This window comes from Centroberyx gerrardi, chromosome 1, assembly GCF_048128805.1.
Source record: "Centroberyx gerrardi isolate f3 chromosome 1, fCenGer3.hap1.cur.20231027, whole genome shotgun sequence".
Lineage (NCBI taxonomy): Eukaryota > Metazoa > Chordata > Actinopteri > Beryciformes > Berycidae > Centroberyx > Centroberyx gerrardi.
The window spans coordinates 15403159-15416707 of record NC_135997.1 but is presented as its reverse complement, the minus strand read 5'-3'; positions in this window follow the sequence as shown (position 1 = coordinate 15416707).

Here is a 13549-nt window from a genome sequence, read left to right as displayed (position 1 = left end):
CACACACACACACACACACACACGCAACACACACAAACACACATTAGCCATCTTAAGTATCTTTGTCACAGAGGGAATTTAGGGCAGCATCATTATGGAACAAGGGGAAGTACTGTATTACACGGCCTGTGAATGGCAACTGTCTTCCTGCCTCTTGATATACGGCAGCACTTCCCACTGTGCTCAACTCTCTCATGCGGCTCTCTTTTCATTTGACACTGCTAACATCATTTAGCCACCGGACCTGAGAGAAAAATCCTTTATACCATATGTGGCAAGCGAGATTTAATACCTATACCGAATATTCTCTGAGCGAAGAACGAGCACATTCTTTCCCTTTTTGTTTTAGAGGTGCAGTTGTTGCAGAGTGTTTCCCACACCACTGAATGAGGTTACATAGGGCAAGTTTTGATTATGTGGAGTTTTTCCAGAACACTGGAGCCACTTGAGAGAAAATGGAGGAATCTGGAGGGTCCTAGTCTCAAGCATTTCTCCGAGCCGGCCTGATTAAGGAGACAAAGGGTTTTCACCATCGTCAGTCATAATTTTCCTGCATCCTGCCTCTTTTCTATATCTGCATCACAAGCTTTCCACCACACAAGCATATCCCACATTCTCTGTCTCTTCTGCTACCACTCCCTGGTGTGTAAATGTACATGCACAACTCACATCCCTCTGCACACACAAACAAACACATGGAAGGCCCTGACAAAGAAAATGGCCCAGTCTTTGTTGTGGGGTCATCCTGGGGTTCATGGGTCGGATTAGCGGAGGTTAAAGCTACTGAAGCACCACTGCCTTCTGACTCGCTCTGCTGTGGGGTCACACAGGCCAACAGTTGGGAAGTAGGAGCCGATAAAGGAAGCACACTTTGAGCGGCAGGACTCCCTGACTCTGGCTCTTCACAGGCGGGGCACGGGTGTCCTGTGGTGGGGCAGGAACAGCGGGGCCCCGGGGACCAGAGGTCTCTACACGGCCACTACATCATTATGTCATCTTAATCAACTCCATAAAGAGCGGTGAGAGCCTTCCCATGCTCCTCTCTGTCTAATTAGAGAGGAAATGACAACCTAAAGAATATCCTCTTCTCAGTAGGTTTTCACCAGTCAGCATCTATCGGCGCAGGAATTCATTTTGTTGTATTTTATTTTATTTGTTGAGATGTTAAAAAGGAAGCTGAGGATGAGACAATAATATACTCCAATCACTCCATATAAACCCAAACACTTGAACTGTTTTTCTTTCTCAGGACAGGAAAGCAAGTACAGACATAACACAGACATGTATGCATTGCGACATTCTGCCCAGTTATATCTACACCAGGGTTGGAGTCAATTCATGAATAAACTCATCAGTTCCAATTCAAGTGAGGAATTGGAATTTGAAAAAAAACCCACATATGTGTTATATACATTATTATCAATACTGAATATCATAAAATGTTAAAGGTACCTTTAGGTGGTATTTGATGGATAACATGTAAACGTAATAGGCTACATACATTATGATTGAATGTATTTGATATGTTTAAGTGTCTTTTATTTGATTCATAATGTTTGATTTAATGTTAAGTCACGATAATCTCTCTTAGAAGTGGAATTTCATGAAATTTAATGGAATTCAGTTCTGTTTCCTGTCATTCCAATTCAATTCCGATTCTGTTTCCTTAGAGCTGGGTGACATTCCAATTCCAATTCCAACTCCATGAACTGAATTGGAATTTACCATGAATCCTCAATTCAATACCATTCTCAGTTCAATTCATGAATGGCCCCGACCATGATCTATACCACTTTCAACTTTAAAAGCTGCTCCAATTAAAGTCTTATAGACACACAAATACCTGTCTTATGGCAATATATGTCAAACTACATTAAACTACAGACTGAGAGAAATGCTGCCTCCTCAAATTAATTAAAATGAAATACATGATTTTTCTATTGTCAAAGCAAATTCCTTGCATGTCAGGAAAAAAAATCCACCTCTTTTAATGGTACAATCTGTCAGTGCTCCCTAATCCCTGGAATGTGTCACTTTGTATTCCTGCAGCCTTTGTTCGGTTTCAGAAAGCGCTCTGCCACGAAGTCACTAATGAAGGTATTGACTGGAGAGCCAGGACTTCAGTTAAAGTTCAATAACAGCGCTGAGGTGCGAGCCACTCAGAAAGCACTTGGCCTGCTGGTGACAGACCGGGGCCGGCGGTGTGCGCTCATTAGGCCTCATTGTGCTGGTGGCAGGTGTGTTAATCCTGCAGGACTGGGTGCTGACCCCGGACCCTGGCCTGTGGGGTACTGTACAACCCCTTTCCTATACTGAAGGGCTGTCACATCCCTTAGGAGCAGACGCAGCCCAGATCTGTCACCAACAGGCTCATTACCCTCCACTAGCCCCCTTCAGACGAGAGCTAGTTCGCCATTACTCAGTGTACCGAACCTCATAAAACTGTATCACAACTGCTGCTGCGGAGATCTACGTACAATCTGAATGAGTCATGCAAAGTCATTAATGAAGAATTGATTGTTTTGGGAATGATTCATGTTTGTGCAATCACTCCCATTAGAAGTAGACAGACAAATCAACAAGTCATCATGATTCATGCCACAACAAAAGAAATTATTTTCTTTGGCTGATTCAAAGTATCACAGGCACACGCACATCGTCTCATCACTAGCATTGCTCCATAGCAGACCTATAATTCAACATTTCAAGTAAAAGCTAAATAATATACCATAATACAAAGCACAATAATACCAAATATTGTGCTTTGTTGGTTACTGACTATGGTTACTGAGACCCTGAAGGTTATTAATGTTTCTGTGACTGGGAAAAGTAAATACAACACTGGAGTCATGACACCAGACAGCAGCTAAATCTCCTCTCCTCACCCCGATCCCATTTAGGAAATTTCTGTCCTCAACTGTCGACATGAGAATGGTTGAGAATGTCAGGAATGTTTCTCTGTTACTGAAAAGCTCACTGAATGTTTTGTCTATGTTAACAGATGTGTGTCTGCTGTACTGTGAGAGTGTTACTGCATAAGCCCAGAAGAAAAATGAACCTGCATGGCTGACACCTAACACTGCAGCAGGAGAAAAAGTCATTTGTCACTACAAGTTAAGACTTATTTGTAAAACTGGCCCTGTTGCATGAGCATTTAACAATAAAATATAGCAATTTTTCTTTAGAGGTGGTTTAGAGTTTTTCTTTTACATCAATATTTCATTGTCAAATTATTTTGATTTTAATTAATTTTGTTGGCACAATGGCAGTGTCATTTCTTGGGGAGCATGAGGTCATGGTTTGTGCCCAGTCCCTGCCACATGTTACATTGATGTCACAAGTGGATGGTGTGGGGCGTCCTGGTGGCTCAGTTGTCTAAGTTGCGTACCATGTAAACGTGACATCCTGGGTTCAAATCTGGCCCAGTTGGGATAGTGTAGCAACCCTGGAAGAGCCCACTAGCTTCTCTGCCAAATGGGAAATCCCTGTTGGCACGGTGTGGTGTCGTTGCTTCAGGAACATGAGGATGAGATTCTGGCCTGGTCCCCACCAGACACTTAAGTATAATGAATGTGAACAACTGAGAAAAATAGTAGCCTGCACATGCTGTTTTACATAGAAACTGATGTAATTTTTGTGTTATTTCAACATTTATTAATTACAAAATGGTTACCCAGTCCATAATTTATACTAATGACCAGTCAAATATGTAATAATTTTTAAATGTATTACATTATTGTTTTTATTTGTTATTATTTTAACATCTTTAGTGCATTTATAATTGCCAGTGCATTATCAGCATTTATTGGGAAGTTATTACATTAGGATGTTGATACAAAATTGGCTGTTATTATATTCTCCTAGGTTCACTACTAAACTACAAATACATGTTTTACTTTCATGTTTTAATTTCAAGGAGGAAAAATGGTTTATGCGGTATAAGGACACTCTGTGATTGTGAAAATGGTGATTTCAGCAAAATGCACAATGCTAAAGTAATCATATGAGGCCACACCCATCACTGAAGAAAGGACAGCTGTAAGTATTTTACAGCTCAGCATGTTGGCTCAGTTATCTCTTCCAACAGCACATAGATATTCTCTTATCATGCATAACAGAGGATTTCATGGGCGTGCTTGGTGTATCGGTTACAGAAAAACCCATGAAGACGTCTGGGTGTTTCTGAAATTCACAGAATTATCTTCCTCTCCATAAAAGTGAATGGATTCTGCCCCAGGCGAAACTCACAAGATCTTGCTCCAGAACAATTGCTGTAGTCCCCCTGCTTATCACTTAATGGGAAAGTTTGGTTTCACATACAATGGGAATGGATCGTGTTGCAGTGCTTTTGTGGGTCACACTATTTCCCCATCCGAAACACACACTATGTACAGCGGAGGCTGGAACAGGATCAAAACAATGAGGATGTAGCAAATTTCCAATTATGCTGCACCACTTAGCTGCAGTGAAACATTATCATGGCAGCAGTTGTTAATGTGTTCACTCACAAGTGAAGTGCATGCATCTAAGCTCAAGCATCTGAGGTATATTTAACATCGTAACTTCACACATTTATGCACATATCCATTCGATATGTGTATATTCTTTCACAGGCTTTCAGATCTCAGAAAGAGCTTTGGGCAAGGTGGGAAGCAATAAAGCAACAGCAATAAAAATGCAACAGTGAGAATGTAACAGTATCCATGATGACATAAATTAAACATGTTGTACCTGCTATTTACTGCAAAATAAGATTTATATTGCTATCCAATCAGGTGACTGTACAGTATAATCTGTGAATAGACAATAGTTTAGAAAATCCTAGGTGTGTGGATGATTTGTGTTATCACAGTGGAGTCATGAGTTCAACTGTGTGCTGCAACTCACCACTGTATATCTCTGGTACAGCCTTAGACATTAGACATTGGAAACACAACCAATTATGCAGCTATATTTCTGGAGAAATTATGTTTGATACATTTTTAAGACTGAATACCTGTTCAGCCGTGCTCAGCATTGCTCCTATATGGCAGAGACAGCAACAAAAAACTGGACTTGGTGCTACGGCAGAAATAGCTGCCACCATATTGACTCAAGTCCTTTCTATGGGATACAAGACTGTGATCCTCTGTCCAAAACCCCTGTCGCAAGTGAAAACTGCAACCTGGCCTCACTCAAACAGATTAGTCTCATTCTGATTAAGCTGAAGAGCAAGAACCTCTTATATCTGACTCTGAATTGTTTTATGATGAGCTTCAACCTGCCTGAGTTGGTGAAGCCTCTGTCTCATACAGATATCAACTGCAGCTCAGTTTGCATCTTTGCCCTGTGCCACTTTACAAACAGAAGATGTAGTAAAATGCAGATATTTCCCCCTCAATGATGAGCTTGTCATCTAGACTCGACCCCGGCCTCTTGGCTTTGAGCATCCCATGAGCACCAACACATTGGAGCTGGTGGAAAATTTACACCTGCTTAATGCACAAGCGAATACTGCATGGACATGTAAACTGTCCATTATTATACCAGTGTGTATGTCTCTTCATTGGTGGGGGCAGGACAGGACTGGTTCTCTGAAACAAAATACAGACTATATGGCTAAATAAACATATAAACGCAGGTCTTACACTCTAATGAGCATTGTCATGTTTGACTTGCCTCTTGCCAGACAGCGCAGTGCCACACACCCCTGTGCACAATAAAAGCTCACATGAACTAGTCATTCCACATATTTGGAAACAGTTTAAAGTCTATTTTTTACACTCCATGACACAGGCAGCAGCCCCCCACCTTCACAGCTGATGCTGTAGGCTACTCATATAAAATGGTAGATATATTTTAATTTTAAAGAAATTCATTGTTGTGCGTTACAGAAAGTAAAGCTTTCAGTGGAATGTCACCATTGCCACTTCTTGTCATTTCAGACATAGTCAAGTTTTTATCAATACATTCTTTGGGGGTTTATGTGAAACACTCAAAGTTTGTTGACATAATTTGTGACACATTCATGAATGAACATTCAATATTTACCATATTCATGACATTATGGGGGGCATTGTTTACTACACCTTGACAAAGACCAGCATAATTGAAATATGCAGGTGTGTAAACTCAGATTTTCCATTAGTAGGCCTATGCCTTGACTTAACCATAACCATTACCAGGATATGACCAATCAAAACAGAAAATCTCAGTGCTTTGGAACCAACAGAGAACACTCCACTATGTAAACAGTGACTTTTTATCTCTCGTTGCTCTATGATAGCATGTATTTGTGTGACCCAAAGGCCGTCTTCATTTGTGTAAACTGGAGATTATACAGTCAAAACCATATGTTAGTATAATTTATCAGAAAAGTAAAAATAGATAATCATCAAAGAGGAAAGGACTAAGGATGTCACAGTCAGTTCTCTCACTGTCAGTATGAATCATAGGTCGTTATATGTGGTGATGTTACGTCATTGTTTGTCTTATCTGCTCCTCCCTGTCCTTGGAGCCACGCAGGGCGCAGAGTTCTGTGTATCCAGACGGCGCCTGGAGAATTGTTGATGTTAAGTCTCTCAATGTCGATAGTCTCTCAATGTCAGACTGAAGGCAGGGAGACATATGGTAGCTCACAACTGAATATTTCCTCCGACTGCACTTCTGCTATTAATTTGAGGAATTATTCTAAATTTGCTGTAGAAAATAACACTCTGAATATTAGCTAGTTATTTTCACAGGCCATTTGTGAGGAATACTGGGGAATAAGTTTCTGTAGTTGGTAGTTCAGTTTACCAAAATACAGCTTGCTAGCATCTCATTAAAAACAAACTGCAAAATGTTACATTTCATTGGTTGCTTATTTCAAAGAGAAACGCTAAGGATCTTTTTTGAGATAGGTGAATGACAATTATAACATTTTCTGTGAGAAAGGGCCCAATGAACGAAAAAGGAGGCTGCAATTCAAAATGTCAAAGTATACCTTTAAAACTCCTATCTTCTCTGGACTTGCGTCCTATGATATTTTCCCACCATGTTGCATCAAAATGCATGATATTATATAGGGGAAAATTACTGATTTTCAGCATTCAAATATGCTTTTCTAAGAATCAAACAAAGATCAAAAAAGATTTTGACAGTATCTGGGTTGATTTTCTGGATATAATTTTCTCATTCAAAAAACTTAGCATTTATATAGAATAAGCATATTTTCAGTGTAAAATCTCAAAAACTGAACATAACCATGTGTCTGCGTCCACAAAGTCAAGCTCACATTGACTGTCAATGGCACTGGTGGGAGTGATTCATCTGGTGACTTATTTGGATGTGAATGGACTTAAGTTTTTCTCTTGGGCTTTGTGGAATCTTTTTCATTCAAGCTGCATAAGCATGAGCACAGAGGAGAAGAAGAGACAGCCATTGTTGCGATATGATCTCAGGTACTCTGCCTTCCACAGATGGGCGGTCCCTGGTTAAATAGTATTTAGAAATGACAGATTGGAACCTGCAACAGAGTTCACTCATTCAGGCCAACATTGGAGAGCAGGCTGAAAGCTCTTATGCTGCAATGAGAATACATCTGAAGTGTGTGTTGCGTGTTTGGGGGCCTCTCGTCAGTGATTATTACATATAATGAACACCCAAGTGCACTTTCTTATCCTCTCCTTCTCTCTCATAATCACAGAGCCCCGTAGATTTGAGACCCAGCTCCTCCTGGGTGAATTGCTAGGGAGGATGGAGGCACTGCTGTTTGTTCATATAGAAGAAATAGCATGCTTGTTAATCAGGAGTAGCTGTTCTCAGTTGACACCAAGTAGTGCTTGGGTTTTTCTATAATCTATTGTTGTGTATTCACTTACTTTGTTCTACTCTGGTATTCTATATGGTATATTTATCGATTCAAACATTCTTGCAATATTTGCAATTCTGTCCATAGAGTTCAGGTTAATAACGTTCCTGATGACAGAATATGCTTTGAACCCAGTCCAAACTACTCATTTTTCATCATCATAACAAAAACACAACATACAAACTTCATTGTATGCACTCTTAGTATATGACAAAAATGCAAAAGTTATTTCATGTAGCGTAGACCCATTGGTATATTTTTGACGATTCACAGTCTTTTGTCGAAGAGCACTCCTCCCACATCCTAGTGTTTGAGTGCAGAAGCCACACAACAAAAAACACAATATAGTTTGATTTTCTTTCTCTTTTTTTTTTTCAATAATCTATTCTAATAAATCCTTCTAACGCACTGTATGTAACCAAGCCCATCTTATTGCCACCTGCTAAGTAGATATTTGATCAAGAAAGATTTACACAGGAAATTATAACTGCCACATCACACAAAAATACTCTTACCAGTGAGGTTCAAGAAAACTGATGTTTATATGAGAATAATGAAAAAAAAAAACTAATCACGTATAAGCTGTCATGAGATAATCATGTTGGAATGATAATTCCTAAATAGACAGTAAGTTAATGTCAAAATACACTAAACATGAGCTATTTCCTTTGTCATTTTTATTGCTCAGTGGAAGGGAGAGATGGTGCTGGATAGTGTGTATTTATATTGGACTTATCAGTGGAGGAAGATGGACCAGACAGCCAGACTCAGGGTGGCTGCTGACTGCTGATGTCTGACCTCGAAAGGTATCGCTTAGTGACCTTTCCTTACAACAACACATCCGCTGCATGGCTCAGCAGCACTCTAAACTTATCAAGTCCTGGTCTACGATCTAATTCCAGCTGAATGTGTGGGGCTCCATCCAAATCCCTGACTGCTGATCCCCAAGACAGAGAGTCAGAGATGTGGGGTCACACCTGGGGGATGGGGTGCAGTGTTAGGGGTTCAAGCCTGTAGGCCTGAAACCTTGTTCTTCTTCTTCTTCTTCTTCTTCTTCTTCTTCTTCTTCTTCTTCTTCTTCTTCTTCTTCTTCTTCTTCTTTTTCTGCCCTTCCATCATGGTAGTTTTTCCACCATTTCAAATTTTATGCATCCTATTTCTCCTGGACTTCCTAGATTCCAACAATTTACCTAGAGTTAACATATAAAGCTGAAACGTGAGTTTATATAACTTGTGCCAGTGGTCTCCAAAGTCCAGAAAAGTCAAATACAATGTGGATGTGACTGGAAAAGAAATAGATTGAGCCATACTGTGGATAAAGCTTCAAAGTCTGCACATTTCTATCAAAGTCCTCTCCTTCCTAGCCCCAACCATAACTCTTTCCCAGATGTTTTTACACTATTGGACCATATTCTATGATAGAAAAGGAACTAGGACCCACAATAATAATTTTGGTATGTCTCTAGAGTGGGATCTATACTGAACATCAAGTCAGACCTACAAAATCACACTAACACAGAAGTTTGGGTTTGTCCTTCTTGGTTTCTCATCAAATAACTCCATAGATGACAAATACTTGAACTCTTCCAGTCATAGAGAGGGCTTTTGACAGAGAAACACAATCATCTCCTTCTAGAGGCCATATTGTAAAGCCAATTGTAGCTGTGAGTAAACCCAAAAAACACAGCTGTGAATGCAGAACAGCAGAGACGATTATTAACAGATGTAAATAGTTCTTTCATTAATCACACCTGTTGAAAGGTAATATGTCATGTAAATGGGATACAATTGCATTGCAGGAAATCGAGCAATGTTGAGCAACACATTTAACTGTGAATCAGTTTTACTTGATTATCAAACGCAATATGCTGCCTTTACATATTCTGCTATCGAAAATGATATTGTTGTAATTGGGACATTTCTTTTTTTCTCTGTTTTGTCTCCCTCCTCCTCCCCTCTCTCCTCCCTCCAGTCAAGAGTCAGACTCCCTCATGGCTGTAGGAGTCTTAGTGCCTCCCAGCATCTTATCTTCAATCCAGAGAGAATCTTAATCAGTTGAAGCCAAGGTTGGGGCTTTCAGGAGCTGCAGTCTCTCTGCAGACTGGGATGAAGAAGCGAGTTTATTAACATGAGTATTTATAAAACACATATCCAATGGTGCTCATCTTCTGTCACCAATGTTCCATTTAATCTTTATTCCTCATATCATCACTTTCAGAAATTAAAAAAAAAATATTGAACCTAGTTCAAGATAATGCCTCAGAGGACAAGCGCTTGAAAACAACATGCCGGGATACTGCTCCTCAAAACCTCCTCCTTCAAAAGCTTTTCTACTCAGTGTGCAAATGGGAAGAATTTCAACACGCAGAATTTCAGCCAGAATTTCAGCCAGATCAATATATGCGAGCAGGAGAGTGCTCTTGACGCTCAAGTGCAAACCTCCCTAAGACCACGGAAGGTGAGGACTCTTCTGAGGTGAAAAGGTAAAGACGTGTTGTCCTGGAAACCAGTCATCTGGACATCTGTGGGAACCCATGCACTAGAAAGAAGCTGAACTCCATGAAAGGAGATCACCATCTTCAATCCGTTTAACAATTGTGGGGAAATATCTAATGCATGCCTTCTTTGAGCCGTTGGGTTTTCTGCTATCAAACTGTGTTCATGTGGCCTTCCTCACTTCATGCATTCATGTCATCTACAGCACAAGTCTGGACCTTCAAACAACTCAGAGGGATGACTGGGATTGCTGAAAATGTAGGAAGAAAATACTGTAATTCACTTGGATGATCTGAGCAATTTCATACCAAACTGTTGTTATATTCTTATACTGTCAATATAATGTGTTCAAAGCCCAAGGTTAGGTTGTGGGAAGATTCAAATGTTTCTCCAGATTATTCTAGAAGTCTGAAAACCACTAGCTTTAAGACACACATTATATACCTCTCTGATTTCAGATATGCCATGTAACTGCAGTTGGGTTATATTTCCATTTATGTGCTGAGTGTCATGAGCCTTGGACCCTTGAAACCTGTTAAAACCCCAATATATATATTTCCAAAAATACATGGGTGTCAGTGAAAAAATAGGTATTATTTATTTAATTCCTGAAATAAAATAGTTTTTTTGTCTGTCAATATGCAGTTCTATACACACAATTTTGACTTATTACTATATTTACTAAAATATGACTAATATATGACTTAAAATGAATAATACAATATGACTAATATATGACTTAAAATGAATAATACAATATAACTAATATATGAATTAAAATGTATCCATGAGTTTGTTTTCAAAAATCCTGTTTTGTACGCCATAGGTTAGATCAGCTAGGCAGTTAAAAACTATATTTTGTATATCTGTCCTACTGGATACCCTACAGTGAAAAGTGTCAAGATAGATGGGACAGAAGAGAGGGCTTGCAAACCAGAGAGATCTGAACACAGTGCTGCAAGCAGATTGCACTATATGTGCTAATTAGTCAGAGACACCAACTTAGCATGAAAATGTGTCCTTTTTGTTATTTGAGTGCATTGACTCTCACTTTGAAAACTCCTAAGCCTTCCTAAGCCAGATAAAATGGAACCTGAGCTCCACTATCATGCAGTGTTGAGAAGCAAATACACACAGATTGCAATCTGCACTAAACACAAGATTTAAGGCGGTCATGTGACCTAACATGACAGCCCAAACTTCCATATGTTCGATAAAATTATGATGCATTTGGAATGATGAGCAAGGCTTTGATGGGATACGTATGGACATGCTCACATATGTTTCTCTATTCAACAAATAAATGGTGCAAAAACACATTTATTAATAGCACATTTCTTAACTTTTGTTAATAGATGAAGCTACAAAATAATGATCTGTTGTACCATATAGCAGGCATCAAAAGGGGCTTGAGACTTGTCTCACAGCAGGTTATGCTTCCTCATAATCAGCCTGATGAAAGCAGTAGTGCAGGACAGGGTCTTAAGAGTGATTTCATCAGGAACACAGGACCTGGATTTCCATTACCTGAGAGTGGGACGAGACCTGTTTCATGTCTGGCTGCTTGATGGTGTGACGGAGATAAGAGACCACTGAAGAAGTCATAACCAAGCTTTAATATTGCACATTCTTGTGGTTGTATTACCAGCACAGTCTGACTGGAATACCGGCACAGTCCAATTTCAGCATGTATAACTACGACCAAAAAAACAGCAAGAAAACGTAGTGTGAAAATAGTGTGAAGTGGAATAGTGTGAAAACTACAAGCATCAAGCTATGAACAAGAATATTTAGTCTTAAGATTTTGTTTTGACTAGTTCTGGATCAGATAAACCGTGTGATTCAATTTCTTTAATTAATCAGCCTGCACAGAGTTTTGCCTGCACGACATGGGCAGACAATAACAGAGTTTACTCATCAGCTGGTCCCAGTTGCCAAAGAAAGTTTCTTTGAACAGAATTTCTCTAAGAATCCCGATCCCAACATGCCCGTGGGTATAGTTAGTTTACTTTACTGGGTATGCCCAGAAGGATCCTGTGGGTTTTTTGCTTTTGCCTTATGACTCACTCTTGCCAGACAGATCGTGCACACTAGGGTCCTTGATAACAATTAAGCTTTTCTTTTCAGTGGTTGGAACGGGGTTTTCCACTGAACAAATGTTTTGTATTTGCTATGCAGCAAGAAATAAGCATTTAGTAAGTAAAATGTTAGAAATTTACAATGCCAAAGGTTTTCCAACAGCAAAGAAGACTAAAATTTAATAAAAGTTTGGCAATATGCTGTAGGTTCTCTTTCTGAATTTTATGTAGCTCAATCCATAATCATATGGAAATTGAAAATGAAAATTGCACAACCATGCAACAGTCGTCTTAGTTAAATAAACTCCTTAATGTTTTTCACTGTGAGGCTGTGGCTATATAGCAATAATCATTAATGGAAGGAGGCACTTCACACACACACACACACACACACACACACACACACACACAACAGAAACATTTCAGGGGAAACAAGCAGGAGTCTCATCAATTGAAGTGAAATTGAACAAAGGTTTTAAAGGATAGGGATGTTCAGTGTATCAGTGTTCAGTAACAGGACAGACTCTCCAAATGTTTTTAATGCAAAATCATGCAGTTTACCATATAGCCAGACGAAACCTAATGCACGTAATGATAGTTAACATTCTTAATGACATTAGATTTGTTCATGGATCTTACTCTGGTGCAGCACTGGGTCTATCAAGGCTTTATTTTGATGGGCGTTACCAAACATATGTGCACACAGAGCCATCTTTGTGTTTGTCCCTCTAGAGGTTAGCTAAACAGGTAATGACTTTCCTCTTCATGAAAGGAGCCTTCTACAGACAAGAAGGGATGCACTGAATACTGGACATGTTTGACTTTGTCAACTTCTGCTGTGGCATGGTCAGCAGAGACAAAGCTGCCCGTCGGGAGAACACGTCTCAAATTACTTTTGTCTCACTTAGACACTTGACCTTTTGTGTGGTTGCCTGTTATCTGGTTTCACATTGTGTGGTTCCACTGGTACTCTATAGGGCATTTCACTAGCAACAATATGACTTGCCTCTTTCAAAGTTTTGGCTACATGAAGGCCGCTGAGTGATTAAAACATAAACAAAAAACCCATAGTAATTGTATGTCACAGTGTTACCAAGGCTGCAGGCAGACTCCTGACTGAGTCCCTTTGATACACAAGACAGAA